Here is a 15,637-nt window from a genome sequence, read left to right as displayed (position 1 = left end):
TACAAGGATTTGATGTATTTTTCTTTTAGTGCATGCTTGACTGTACGTGATTGATCTGAAAAGTATTGGTGCATGCTAGGGTGTCATTCCAAATCTCCTGCACTATTACCTTTTGACCCTGAAATAGAACGGACCCTTAGGAATATTCGAGCTGAGATCAGAACATTAGAATCAACTATACCCGGTATGATTTGATAAAGATGCGCGGCGTCTGGCTGAAGATGTTAAACTTAGCGCTTGTTGGGAGGCAACCCAATTCTCGTAGGTTATTTTTGCATATTTTCTTGTCGTATTTTTTTTCAGGTGTCCTCATATTACTGATGCAACTACGGTAAAATGCTTCTATCCTTCATTTGCATCATATTTTCGTCCAAACTAAAATAAAAAAATAAATAAAAAAATAAAAATAATAATATAATATTTAAAAAAAATTGAGGACAATGTCTGATCTAGGTTGGGGGGTATAGGATTCAAATTTTTAAAGGAATTTTTCGCATTTTCACATTTTTAAGTGAATTTCAAAAAAAAAGTGAATTTCAAAAAAAAAAATAATTTCTATGCCTTAGTGTTGAAATGATCACAAAGTATATAAAATCTAAAAAGCCCAATGATTAGTCAGGAATAAGTCAATTTGAGTTCTTTGAATTAAAAATTCTTTTAGCGAGTTGTAAGATAATTTTTACTTTGAAATTTCACAACACGTATGGCCTGCACTTCTAAGGGTTAGGTTTAACATGATATTGTTAAGTCTGGTAGCAACCTTGAGTCCTGATGAATCATACCTATCTAATTCGCTATTAAAAAAAAAAGAAGCGAATTTAGTCAGGTACATCGAAAAGGGCTACCTATTGTCAAAGGTCAGCGGGCTTGCAATGATGAATCCGAGCATAGGTCCGTAGGGGAGTCTTGATGCCTAACACCTTATGCCATCTAGTGTGGGAGTGTTGACTGAATGCTCGTTATATGGAGGAATCATTACAAGAGTAAAAGTACGTAATAAATATAAAATAAAAAAAAAATAATAAAAAAATAAAAAATAATAAAAAAATAAAAAAAAAGAGAAAAAGAGAAAATAATATTGACCTTGAAAAAGACGATAGCGTGAAAGCCGTCGTTGTAAAAATTCGAGTAAACTGGAATATTACAGATAAAGCCCATGAGGTATTAAAGTAAACATCCACAACTCTCGAAATCCTGCAAGGTAGGATGATTTTGAATCAGTGATTAGGTCTTATTTGACCAATTCTTGGAAACTACTAGTTTTAGCAATATTTTGGAGAATCTAAAGCCTTAGCTTGTGTATGATCCAGACATCACCGAGCACCCAAGTATAAATTAGCCTTGCAACTCTCTAACGGAAACTTACTGACTTCAACTTAAGTTGCATCTTGACCTAGGATTTGGGCTGACTTAGTAATAAAACTTTGTGTGTTTTTAAAATTCTTGGCACTTATGCATTTGAAATTAGATTTTATAAAACAATAAAATAAACTGGGTAGAGACCGCAGTTTGTGGGTATCTGAGCCGGAAACCCTCACGAGACAAAACTCGTCCACTAGGGCCACCTAGGGGTTTAAAGCCTTATTGCATACGGTAAATGCAATCGCGATTCCTGCGAAAGTGAGTTAGTTTTTTTTATTTTATTTGCTTGAGGACTAGCAAAATGTAGGTTTGGGGGTGTGATAAGTGCTAAATAATACATAAATTAATATCTTATTCATAGCACTTATCATTATTTTAATTCATATATTTAGTGAATTTAACATAAGAAAATGTGTTCCCCTTCATCATGGCATTATTAAAAATAATTCGAGTTTGCTTGATTTCATTGGTCAATTCTAATATGTGCAGATCGAGTCGAACTAACTAGGATGATGTCTGAACTAATTTGTGCAGGTCGCGTTTGCAGCTGAACCCATGTCCACGTCACCTTTTAAGTGCTTAGAAATTAAGCATACGGCCTTCCGATGTCCACGTCATCTTCCCCATGTGCACCAAGCTTTCTAACTTAGCAAAATAAAAGCCCTTCCCATTTTCTCCCCGTGTCCAAGTCTAAACCCCTCTTAATCCCAGCCTACCCACGGATGAGGTCACACATCACCGAATCCAAATTTTTCCCAGCATTTCTTACCTTCTGCGATGCACCTCACGCATTCTTTATAACATCCAAACTCCTCCACGACCTTCCCAGTTGACGAATCCCACAAACCGAATCCAAGAACAAAGCTCCCCTTCTTACACAGAATTTCCCAACGTCCACGCTGCTTCCCTGCTTCAAGATCAGTTCAAATCCTCCCCATTCTTAGCGATTTATCCTCATCTTCTCTCAACTGTGTTCATCTTCCCATCGACCTACTCTCCCACGTCATCCGTATCATCCCAGATTTCATCCAAGAGCTATCCAAGACTTCTTCGCATCATTCCAACGTTCCGGATCACCTCCCCTGTTCCCAACCGTGTCCAAACTTCATCCCGAGCTCCACGGATCCATCAAGCTAGCCATCGTCTGGATTAATCCCATCCTATCCACGGATAAACCTGAATCCTCTGCTCCGTATGCTCCGTGATCCAACTTCATCCGAACTTTCTAGCTCTTCGGATCAGAGCCAGCAGCGTGCCCAAAGATCAAGGAAGAGAGCTTCACGGATCACTCCCTTCCAGTTCATCCCAGCATCCGTGAGTACCTCCCAGAGCCTCCGAGATCCAGCTCCAACCGCTCCCGCGTCCGAATCTCCCGCGGCCAACAAATCCCAGCTCATCTTCCTCGCGTCCGTGATTCATTCTTCCCCTGTTCCAGTTTGCAACCTTATCCCAAGGAACAGAGCCTGATAAATCCAATGAGTCCCAACTTCCTCCCATCTTCTCCGTGATCCCCTTCCTCCGAGATCCTCTCAAACCAATCCAGCCGCTTGCATCCTTATCCCTTCTTCAAATCCCAACATCCAAGCTCATCCCCTGCTCTTAGCTCGCTCCCAGCCATATCATCCCTCCGAAATCCTCTCAAACATCCGCTTCCTCTGTGATCCATTCGCATCCCAGCTGCCAGCCGCGTCCAAGATCTTCTCCATGTCCTCGTCATCCCCTGCAGCCAAGGATCAAGCCGACTTCAACTCCCGGATAAGCTCCAGTCCCAACAACCTCCTGCGTCTTTTCCGTGATTCATCGTCATCTCCTCTCAACCGGGAATGGAGAGCCTATAAAAGGGGTCAGGCATGAGCAGATGGGGCATTCCCTCTTCCCCCACCGGGGGGGGGGGGGCACTCCTTCTTCCCCATCGGGGGAGGTTCGGTTCCAACTCATCTCTTCTCAGGAGTTCCCACCGAAGTAAAAAAAGAGAGAGAATAGTTTGAGGCATTGTGGGAAGGACTTCCCACGGAAAAAGAAATGCTAAGGGAGTTCCTACCGAGTCCAGTGAAGGAAGAAGACAGAGAAAGGAAGGAGATAGCCGTGATGGGAGTCCTCTACATCGCTGCTGCTACCCCCCGTACCATGGAAAGCTGATCTTCTCACTAGGGTTGGATGCAGCCCTAACAAAAGGGACACGGGTTTTATATTTTATTTTATATTCTTGGGGTTGTATGAACTTATTGTTTTTAATGGATATCTTCTTTTGAATCATATTTAATTTCTGTGATTTTAAGTATGATGTTCGTACAACTGTTCTTTATGATCACTAGGTAAATATAAGATAGTCCATGCTTAGGGAAGATGCGATGTGCTGCCACCTTAGATTAGGGTAGACATTTCATGCCAACTGAAGATGGATTATGCCCAAATTACTTTTGTGAAATTTTATTCGAATGCTTATTAGGCTTGTAGCCAATTTGCATGTTTATCCAAGAATAAATTAAAAATATAATTAATCCTTGTTCCGATGTTAGTGGTGAATTCCTTGCCCTAGGTTCCCCCAAACTGATCGTTTTAATTGCATTTCTTATTAAATTGCTTAGTTTAATAGTTTTCACAAACTCATCCTTTTAAATATTTTTATTTTTAAAGAAAAACAACTGTACCCCAATCCCTGTGGATCGATACCCGTAATCACTATCCTACCAGATACGTGCTATTGCGTGGTCTTTAAAGTTGACTATCAGAGGTTACTTTCACATAACATGGTTCTAGCCATTTCCTCTAGAGTTCTATTTTTCCTTTTCACAACTCCATTTTGTTGTGGTGTCCTAGGTGCAGAAAAATTATGAGTTATCCCCTTTTTACCACAAAACTCATCAAATAAATAATTTTCAAATTCGGTTCCATGATCACTTCTAATAGCTATGACTAAAGTATCTCTAGCATTTGTTACTTCTTTATGAAATTTCTTGAAAACTGAAAATGCTTGATCCTTATGAGCTAAGAACATGACCCAAGTGTATCTAGAATAATCATCTACAATAACTAGACCATATTTATTTCCACCTAAACTTGTGGTTCTAGTTGGTCCGAATAGATCCATGTGTAGTAGTTCTAGAGGTCTAGAGGTAGAGACACAATTTATAGATTTAAAGGAGTTCCTTGATTGTTTGCCAAATTGACATGCTTCACATATTTTATTCTTTTCAAACTTTAGTTTTGGCAAACCTATCACGGAATCTCTTTTAACTAGTTTTGATATTGTGTCCATGCTTGCATGACCTAACTTACGGTGCCATAACCAACTAGCATCATTGTCCTTAGTTTCATTAACAACTAAACATGGGTTATGTTTGGCAAGATCCTCAAGGTCTACAACATACACATTCCCACGTCTTATTCCTTTAAAAACTAAACTATTGTCATTTGAGTTGGTTATGATGCATAGTAATGGTTTGAACAAAACATCAAAATCTCTATCACACAATTGACTAATGCTAAGTAAATTATGCTTTAGACCATCAACATATCGAACATTATCAATAAAGGTTGAAGGGATAATTTGTACTTTACCTATACCAATGATGTGACCTTGGTTATTGTCTCCAAAAGTCACAGCACCTCCCTTCTTAGCTTCAAGGGTGAAGAATTGATCCTTGTCACCCGTCATGTGTCTTGAGCAGCCACTATCCAAGTACCAACAATTTTTGTCTACCTTGGCTGCAAGACACTCCTACACAAGCAAATCATACAACTTTAGGTACCCAAGTTTTCTTGGGTCCTTCATGGTTAGTAATGTTGGTTCCTTTTGGAACCCAAACCCTTTTAATTTTTCTTTTAGTTTTTCCTTTTCTATAATCACACACATTTGCTTTATGTCCTAATGTTCCACAGTAAAAACATGTTATTTTCTTATTTTTACTCTCCCCTGCTTTAACAAAGAAATTACTAAGGAGTTTTTGCTTATTTTTAGGTTTATACCCTAAACCCGCTCTATTGAATACAGCTCGTTGACTATTAAGTATCATCTCTAATTTTTCTGAGCTATATGTAATTTTTTCTACAAGAGGCTTGTACTTTTCAAGTTCTAGTGTCAATTTTTATTTTTCTGTTTTTAGATTACTTAGTTCTTTTGTGAGACTCTCTTTTAAGATATGTTTATTGTTTTTAAGTTCTAATATTTCTTTGTTCAGCCTTTCGTTATTTTTAGTTAAGGTATTATTCTTTTGAATTAAGATTTGGTTGCTTGTCTTAAGTTCTGCATTTTCTTTAATAAAAACATCTTTATCCTTAACTAATGTATCATACTTACGGAGGTGAGTTTGGTTAGTTACTTTTAATTCTTTGTTTTTAAGGTTTATTGTCTTGTACTCATCCATTAATTCATTGAAAGCATCATATAATTCATCAAAAGTAAAATCTAAATGTGTTCCGGATATTACCTCATTGTCGTTAGCCATAAAGCAAAGGTTGGCTTTTTCTTCTTGTTCTTCATCCGATGATGATGAAGATGTATCAGAGTCCGATAGGGTGGAGACGAGGACTTTCTTTTTCTTGTGCTTGCTCCCCTTCTTCAGCAAAGGACACTCAGCTCTGAAGTGCCCCGGCTTCTTACACTCATAACAACCGATCCCCTCATTTTCCCTTTCCTTACCTTTATCCTTGTGATAGGAACTTGAGGGGCCTCTCCTTTGATGTGAGGATTTCTTCCGGTTGATGAATCTTCTGAATTTTCTTACAAGGAGAGCCTCATCATCATCTCCCTCATTATCTTCCTCTTCACTGCTACTGCTGCAAGATAAGTCTTTGTTAGTTGAAACAGATTTTAATGCTATTACCTTTTTCTTGTGAGAGGACTCTTCTTCGCTGTGTTGTTTCATTGTGAGCTCGTGCGTCATTAGGGATCCAAGAAGCTCCTCAAGTGGAAGCTTGTCCAAGTCCTTGGCTTCTTGGATTGCCGTCACCTTGGCTTTCCATGACCTTGGTAGACAGCGAAGAATCTTCCTGACAAGCTCACTATTAGTATAATTTTTGCCAAGGCTTTTTAGGCCATCGACAATGTCAGTAAATCTAGTGAACATGCAAGTGATAGTTTCATTAGAATCCATCTTAAACAATTTATACTTATGAACTAATATGTTTATTTTGGATTCTTTGACTTGATTCGTGCCCTCATGGGTCACTTCAAGTCTATCCCAAATCTCTTTTGCAGAATTGCAAATAGAGACTCTATTGAATTCATTTCTGTCTAATGTGCAGTAAAGCACATTCATTGCTTTGGCATTGAGTTGTGCCTTCCTAAAGTCATGGTCATCCCAATCCTTTTCAAGTTTGGGTACAGTGACACCCTCTACATAGATGGATGGGATGTATGGTCCATTTAGTATAATGGTCCACATTTCATAGTCTTGGGCTTGGATAAATATTCTCATCCTAGCCTTCCAATATGAATAGTCGGATCCATTAAAAAATGGGGGTCTTTGGGTGGACTGGCCCTCAATGTGGGAAGATCCAAATGGGGTTGTCATTTTGATCTTTTACTCTTTGGGTAAAAGAGTTCAGGCTCTGATACCACTTGTTGCCCAGATAGACAACCCAAGAGGGGGGGTGAATTGGGTTTTAAAATAATTGTTACAATTAAATGGTTTGTGAGATACTAATTAATCCTTTTTGCAAGTTGATTAATTAGATGCTAAGTGCAGTGAATGAAATGAAAGTAAGAGAGACAAATGCAATCACAAACACAATGATTTTATAGTGGTTCGGAGCTAACCCTTGCTCCTACGTCCACTCCCCAAGCCTCACTTGGGAATTCACTATAACCCCTCGGATTACAGCCGGTTGTTTTACAAGCTCTCAACCAAACTTGTTGTTTTACGAGGTCACAACGAACTCGGTCGGTTTTCCCAGGCTCACCGACTAGAACCACCCCGATTGTTTTTCCGGGATCACAATCGAACCCTTACACGTTGGTTTCAACCTAGGCTCACCAACAAACCTATACACCCTTGATTCAATCCCCTGATTGAATCAAGTAAGAACCAAATGGAAAGAAAGAACAAAGAGAAAAAGTACAGCTTCTAGGAAAGCAGATATTCAGCAATATAAACAATAGAGAAGTTAAAAGCCCTCAAACTATTTTATGACGATGTAGAGGAGGGCTTCTTGAACTCTGGGTCTTCTCTTGAATGTCTTGAAGACTTGAAGGCAGATGGAGACTTCTTTAATGCTGGGAAGAGTTGGTTGAATGGAGTTAATAGCTCTCTTTCTTCTTTTCCGTTGAAATCAGTTTGCAAATGGAGGATTCTTGTTTTCTTTGAGTGGAATATCACTTCTCTGCTTTGCTACAGTCCTCTGTGGCTATTTAAGCCATTCCCTATGGAAACTAGCCGTTAGACTCACTTTACTAGCCGTTCTGCACATTCTGCACATCCTGACAATGTGTCCGTTGGGATCGGAGTCGACTCGCGCGATCTGGAGTCGACTCGGCTGTAGCCGGAGTCGACTCATGCTCTTCTGGAGTCGGCTCGGCAACTGTTTCGGATTTAAATTAAAGTGAGCTTCTCGACTGGGAGTCGACTCGACTTAACCCGGAGTCGACTCGCCAAAACTTGGAGCTGACCTGGCATTTTTGGAGACGGCTCATCCCATGGAATCCATAGAGCCATTCTTCACTTGGCTCACTCGAGTCGACTCGGAAATTCTGGGAGTCAACTCGGCGCTCAGAGTCCGAACTCCCGATCTTCTGTCTTTTGGCTTGTGCAGTCTTAGAGTCGACTCGAACTGTTCCGGAGTCGACTCGGCTCTCAGTATCCGAAAAACAGTCTTCTGTCTTTTTGGAGTAGCGCTGCCTTGGAGTCGACTCGAACTGTCTTGGAGTCGACTCGCGTCTCAGAGACAACAATTCTGTCTTCTGTCTTTTTTGGGGTCGCGCTATCTCGGAGTCGACTCGGGCTTTGCGGGAGTCGACTCGGCTCTCAGTGTCCGAAAACTGCTCTCTGACTTTTGCCTTGTATAACACTGAGAGTCGACTCTTGCTTTCTTTGGAGTCGACCTGCCAACCATCGGAGTCGACTCGCGTTCCTCAGGAGTCGACTCGGCTCTCAGGGTCGAAAATTGCTCTCTGACTTTTTTGTCTGTAACTCCCTGGAGTCGACTCATACTACTCCGGAGTCGACTCGGTAAGCATCGGAGTCGACTCGCGCACTTCAGGAGTCGACTCACTGACAAGTTTTGAGTTGAGTCTTTCTGTTCGTCTGTCTGTTCTCAGTCGGAGTCGACTCATAACATTCCGGAGTCGACTCGAGCCTGTGCCAATGCTTCTGATACGCCTGGAGTCGACTCGTAATATCTCGGAGTCGACTCGAGTCCCAGACTTTGGTTCAACTTGACTTCTTAACTTATCCAAAATATCTTGAACCAAATCTAGATGCACTTAACCATAAATTTGTAAGATTTTCACTGAAACACTAGATTGAATTTATTAGTAAACATAAGATATACTCAAATGCTTTGAGCTCATCAAAATCAAATAGGGTTATGATCAATCACTCCACACTTTGTTATTAAAAAAAGGATTTAAGATTAATGGAAAGGGCAATTGTTGCTCTATTTCTTTTTCTAATAAGCATCTTTGCAATGGCATTATGGAAAATGGTCTTCTAATTCTATCCCTTAATGACAATATTTATCATATTGATAAAAGTAATAAAAGAAAGAGAGAAGAGGTGAATAATACCCTCCTTTGGCATTGCCGACTAGGTCATATTAGTGAGTCAAGAATACACAAGTTATACAAAGAAGAGTTTTTTGATCCTTATGATTTTGAATTATTAGGAACTTGTGAATCTTGTCTTATGGGAAAAATGAATAAGTCTCCATTCACTGGACATGGAGAAAGGGCAAGTGAGTTATTAGACTTGTGCATACAGATGTATGTAGTCCTATGACAACTCCAGCTAGAGGTGGATACTCTTACTTCATCACATTCACTGATGATTTATCAAGGTTCGGATATGTGTATCTTATGAAACATAAATTCGAAGCCTTTGATAAGTTTAAAGAGTATCAAAGTATGGTTGAAAAACAAACTGAAAAGTATATTAAAATCCTTCAATCTGATCGAGAAGGTGAATACCTTTCTAGTGAGTTTTTAAATCATCTTAAAGAAAAGGACATTCTCTCTGAATAGACACCTCCATATACGCCACAATTAAATGGTGTAACCGAATAGAGGAATCGTACTCTATTAGATATGGTACGGTCCATGATATGCTTTACAGATCTTTCTATTTTCTTCTGGAGTTTTGCCCTAAAAACTGCTACACTTGTATTAAACAGGGTACCATCAAAATCTGTATCTAATACTCCATATGAGATATGAAGAGAAAAGAAGCCTAATCTTAAGTATCTTAAGATATGGGGCTGTAAAGTTTATGTCAAAAGAAATTTTGAACACAAGCTAAGTGCTAGATCAGATAAATGTATTTTTGTAGGTTATCCTAAAGATAGTATAGGATACATCTTCTATCGTCCTACCGAACAAAAGGTCTTTGTAGGTAGGCATGCCATTTTCTTAGAGAAAGAGTTTATCTTAGAAAAAGGCAAGGATAGAAAAATTGAACTTGAAGAAGTTCAAGATCTACAAATGGAGACACAAGATATTCCTCAACCAGATGTACCCATTGATGAGGTACAACCACAACACACATCTCCACTCCAAAGGTCAGATAGAGTGCGAAATGCACCTGAGATATATAGGTTTATCATTGAGAATGATGAAGCCCACATTGTTCAAAATAATGATCCTCTGATCTATTCGGAAGCTGTCATGAGTAGTGACTCTGACAAATGGCTAGAAGCCATGAAATCCGAAATAGATTCTATGTATACCAATCAAGTATGGACTTTGATTGATGCACCAGAGGGTGTAAACCCTATAGGTTGCAAATGGGTCTATAAGAAAAAGATTGGAGCAGATGGCCAAGTAGAAACCTAAAAGGCTAGATTGGTGGCAAAAAGTTTCAGACAAAAGCAAGGAATTGACTATGATGAAACTTTTTCACCAGTAGTTATGCTCAAATCTATTTGGATTTTGCTTGCAATAGCTGCATACTATGATTATGAAATTTGGCAGATGGATGTCAAAACCGCCTTCCTTAATGATCATCTTGAGGAAGAGGTTTACATGACACAGCCAGAAGGATTTGTCTCAAGTAAGAGAGCAAATCAAGCATGCAAGCTTAAGAAATCCATTTATGGATTAAAGCAAGCATCGAGGAGTTGGAACATCCGTTTTGATACAACAGTCAAAGAGTTTGGTTTTATCAAAAATATGGATGAACCATGTGTGTACAAGAAGACTAGTAGGAGTGTCTTTGTCTTCTTAATATTGTATGTAGATGACATACTGATCATTGGAAATAATATTCCAATGTTACAATCGGTCAAGACTTGGCTATCAAAAAGCTTTTTCATGAAAGACTTGGGAGAAGCATCCTATATACTTGGTATAAAGATCTATAGGGATAGATCTAAAAGGATGCTAGGTTTATCCCAGTCTAGGTATATAGATCATGTGCTGAAATGATTCAGCATGGAAGAAAGTAAAAGAGGTTACTTGCCTATGACTCATGGCATACGTCTCTCTAAGAAGATGTCTCCTAAGACATTTGAAGGAATAGAATGAATTCTATTCCCTATGCTTCGGCAGTAGGATCGATTATGTATGCTATGCTATGTACTAGGCCTGATGTTGCTTATGCCTTAGGCATAACAAGCAAATTCTAGGCTGATCCAGGAGAGGATCATTGGATAGCTGTGAAAAATATTCTTAAATACTTGAGAAGGACTAAAGATATTTTTCTAGTTTATGGAGGATCTGAGTTGAAACTAGAAGAATTTTCTGATTCTAGTTTTCAGTCAAATTCAGATGATAGCAAGTCCACTTCAGGGTATGTCTTTACCCTAAATGGTGGTGCAGTGAGCTGGAAGAGTTCCAAGCAGCAAACTGTAGCTGACTCAACTACTGAGGCAGAATACATTGCTGTAAGTGAAGCCGCTAAGGAAGCTGTCTGGATGAAGAAGTTCATCTCTGAGTTAGGAGTAGTTTCTGAGATTGCTGGACTAGTCCCAGTTTATTGTGATAACACTGGAGTTGTTGCTCAAGCGAAGGAACCAAGGTCTCATCACAAATTCAAGCACATTCTAAGACGCTTCCACCTCGTTCGAGAGATCGTCGAGAGACAAAAAATAGTGATTGAACGAGTAGACACAAAGAACATCCTAGCAGACTCGTTCACTAAAGCTCTACCACAACAGCAATTCGATTGCCACCTTGATTGTATGGGGATGAAATATAAGGACGATTGGCTTTAGTGCAAGTGGGAGATTGAAAGAATAGATGTCCTACAAGCCAATCGCAATATGTATTGCGAAGGATTTTCTTTTGATTTTCCAAATCATGTACATGACATTTAAATATAAATAAAGACATTGTGTTTTATCATATGCTGTTGATTATATTTGTGATAAACTCCTTAGATTAGAGCAATGGTTTTGAGGCTATGATGAGATCATACTAGTGAAACCTAAAACCCTAAAATCCTAATCTTAAATATTTTCAGTCATTGGTATATTGAGTCGGGGATCAATATTACCGGAAAGACTGGCACATCTTATGTATGTTCGATGTAGAGAGTGATTGATCTTACAATCACTTGTGTGAGACACTAATACAAAGATGTGGGTGCTCATTAGAGTAATGAGTTCACTGAATTAACCAGCCATGAGAACATCTTATGGATTCTTACTTAATTGTCAAATGATAATTCACATAGTGGGAGTTGTGCAAGTGATCCTTAGACCTGAGATCACCATGGTACCTTGTGCACTTGAACCTATATTTTGGTTTATCCTCATTCACAACATTGTGTTGTGTACGGGGTATTCTGGATATGGTGGATTTTGTACGAAGGTTGGAAGTAGGTCAACAAGGAATCAGTCACTTCTAGTAAGAGAAGGTAACATCCTACTTACTCTAATCTTATGATGATTCAAGAAGCCTTTGATCAAAGCAAAATAAAAATTAGAAAGAGTTTCTAATTTTTTTTGTTTGAATTATCATATAAAAGATTGAGAGAGACATAAATAAGTGATTGAGTTTGATATTGATCCATACTCATGCACTTATTCAGGATGTAGTATGACTGAGGGATTGAATTGCACGGTAACTTGCCACAGAAGGGTATATTTGGATTTGTGCAATACATTTCTCATCTTCCGGGTAGACATGATACGTTGCTAGATGTCAATCTTGTCTTGTGGGTTGATCGGATAGAAGAGTTTGATTAGATCAAAGCATCAGATTGCTAAGTTAGGTTTAGCACTGAATTGGACCTAAATTCGATTAGAGGTATTCTAATCAAGTTAGGTCAACTTGCACCTGCACCTACTGCTGGCTAAGATAAGGAACCCAATGGGTCACACACAAGAAAATTTATCAAGGATCTAATTGGATTAGATCACGTTTGCAAGATAAACATCCTAGCATGTGTTGCAAACCTTAGCTCCTGATTCAAATTAAATTTGAATCTGATTCTTAGATTAGGTTGATCTAATATGATTAGATCATGACCTAATATGGGTTAGCCAAGAGTTGGAACCCATTTGACTTTAATTAGACTTGATTTGATTAGGTTTAATGTTTCCTTTAAGTTGGTTAAACCCAATTGGATTGGGTTTGATAGGGCCTTCACTTCTGGACCATTGATCGCTCCCTGGATGAAGGATCTGGTCCACTGGTTGGCGCCTTCATCTGGACCATTGGATGGCTTTCTGGATGAAGGATCTGGTCCACTAGTTGGCGCCTTCATCTGGACCATTGGATGGCTTCTTCGATGAAGGATCTGGTCCACTGGTTGGCGCCTTATTCTGGACCATTGGATGGCTCCCTGGATGAATAATCTGGACCATTGGTCAACGCCTGAATCTGGACCACCGGATGGCTCCCTAGATGAAAGATCTGGACCATTGCTCAGCGCCTGAATCTGGACCACTGGATGGCTCCCTGAATGAAAGATCTGGACCATTGCTCAGCGCCTGAATCTGGACCATTGGTGATCGCATCTTGCTTTTGAACCATTGGATGGCACCCTGGATGATGATGCCTTGATCTGGACCATTAGATGGCGCCTAGATCTGGACCATTGGCTTTGGTTTCCTGCATTTGGGCTCTTGGATTATCAGGATTTAAGAGGAAGACGTAAGAAAGAAGCGTATCATTAGGGTATGTCTTTATCCTAAATGGAGGTGCAGTGAGCTGGAAGTGTTCCAAGCAGCAAACTGTAGCTGACTCAACTACTAAGGCAGAATACATTGCTGTAAGTGAAGCCGCTAAGGAAGCTATCTGGATGAAGAAGTTCATCTCTGAGTTAGAAGTAGTTTCTGAGATTGCTGGACTTGTCCCAGTTTATTGTGATAACACTGGAGTTGTTGCTCAAGCGAAGGAACCAAGGTCTCATCACAAATTCAAGCACATTTTAAGACGCTTCCACCTCGTTCGAGAGATCGTCGAGAGACAAGATATAGTGATTGAACGAGTAGACACAAAGAACAACCTAGCAGACCCGTTCACTAAAGCTCTACCACAACAGCAATTCGATTGCCACCTCGATTGTATGGGGATGAAATATAAGGACGATTGGCTTTAGTGCAAGTGGGAGATTGAAAGAATAGATGCCCTACAAGTCAATCGCAATATATATTACGAAGGGTTTTCTTTTGATTTTTCAAATCATGTACATGATATTTAAATATAAATAAAGGCATTGTGTTTTATCATATGCTGTTGATTATATTTGTGATAAACCCCTTAGATTAGAGCAATAGTTTTGAGGCTATGATGAGATCATACTAGTGAGACCTAAAATCCTAAAACCCTAATCTTAAATATTTCCAGTCATTGGTACATTGAGTCGGGGATCAATATTACCGAAAAGACTGGCACATCTTATGTATGCTCGATGTAGAGAGTGATTGATCTTATAATCACTTGTGTGAGACACTAATACAAAGATGTGGGTGCTCATTAGAGAAATGAGTTCACTGAATTGACCAGCCATGAGAACATCTTATGGATTCTTACTTAATTGTCAAAAGATAATTCATATAGTGGGAGTTGTGCAAGTGATCCTTAGACCTGAGATCACCATGGTACCTTGTGCACTTGAACCTATGTTTTGGTTTACCCTCATTCACAACATTGCATAGTGTACGGGGTATTCTGGATATGGTGGATTTTGTACAAAGGTTGGAAGTAGGTCAACAAGAAATCAATCACTTCTAGTAAGAGAAGGTAACATCCTACTTACTCTAATCTTATGATGATTCAATAAGCCTTTGATCAAAGCAAAATAAAAATTAGAAAGAGTTTCTAATATTTCATTGTTTGAATTATCATATAAAAGATTGAGAGAGACATAAATAAGTGATTGAGTTTGATATTGATCCATACTCATGCACTTATTCAGGATGTAGTATGACTGAGGGATTGAATTGCATGGTAACTTGCCACTGAAGGGTATGTTTGGATTTGTGCAATACATTTCTCATCTTCCGGGTAGACATGATACGTTGCTAGACGTCAATCTTGTCTTGTGGGTTGATCGGATCAAAGAGTTTGATTAGATCAAAGCATCAGAAAGGTTCTGATTGCTAAGTCAGGTTTAGCACTGAATTGGACCTAAATTGGATTAGAGGTATTCTAATCAAGTTAGGTCAACCTGCACCTGCACCTACTGCTGGCTAAGATAAGAAATCCAATGGGTCACACACAAGAAAACTTATCAAGGATCTAATTGGATTAGATTATGTTTGCAAGATAAACATCCTAGCAGGTGTTGCAAACCTTAGCTCCTGATTCAAATTAAATTTGAATCTGATTCTTAGATTAGGTTGATCTAATATGATTAGATCATGACCTAATATGGGTTAGCCAAGAGTTGGAACCCATTTGGCTTTAATTAGACCTGATTTGATTAGGTTTAATGTTTCCTTTAAGTTGGTTAAACCCAATTGGATTGGGTTTGATAGGGCCTTCACTTCTGGACCATTGATCGCTCCCTGGATGAAGGATCTGGTCCACTGGTTGGCGCCTTCATCTAGACCATTGGATGGCTTCCTGGATGAAGGATCTGGTCCACTGGTTGGCGCCTTCATCTGGACCATTGGATGGCTTCTTGGATGAAGGATCTGGTCCACTGGTTGGCGCCTTATTCTGGACCATTGG

Source organism: Phoenix dactylifera, chromosome 15, assembly GCF_051530095.1.
Source record: "Phoenix dactylifera cultivar Ajwa chromosome 15, Ajwa_hap1_PhDact_Kaust_v1.1, whole genome shotgun sequence".
Taxonomy (NCBI): Eukaryota; Viridiplantae; Streptophyta; class Magnoliopsida; order Arecales; family Arecaceae; genus Phoenix; species Phoenix dactylifera.
The sequence above is the reverse complement of the archived record's forward strand: the minus strand, read 5'-3'. Positions refer to the sequence as shown.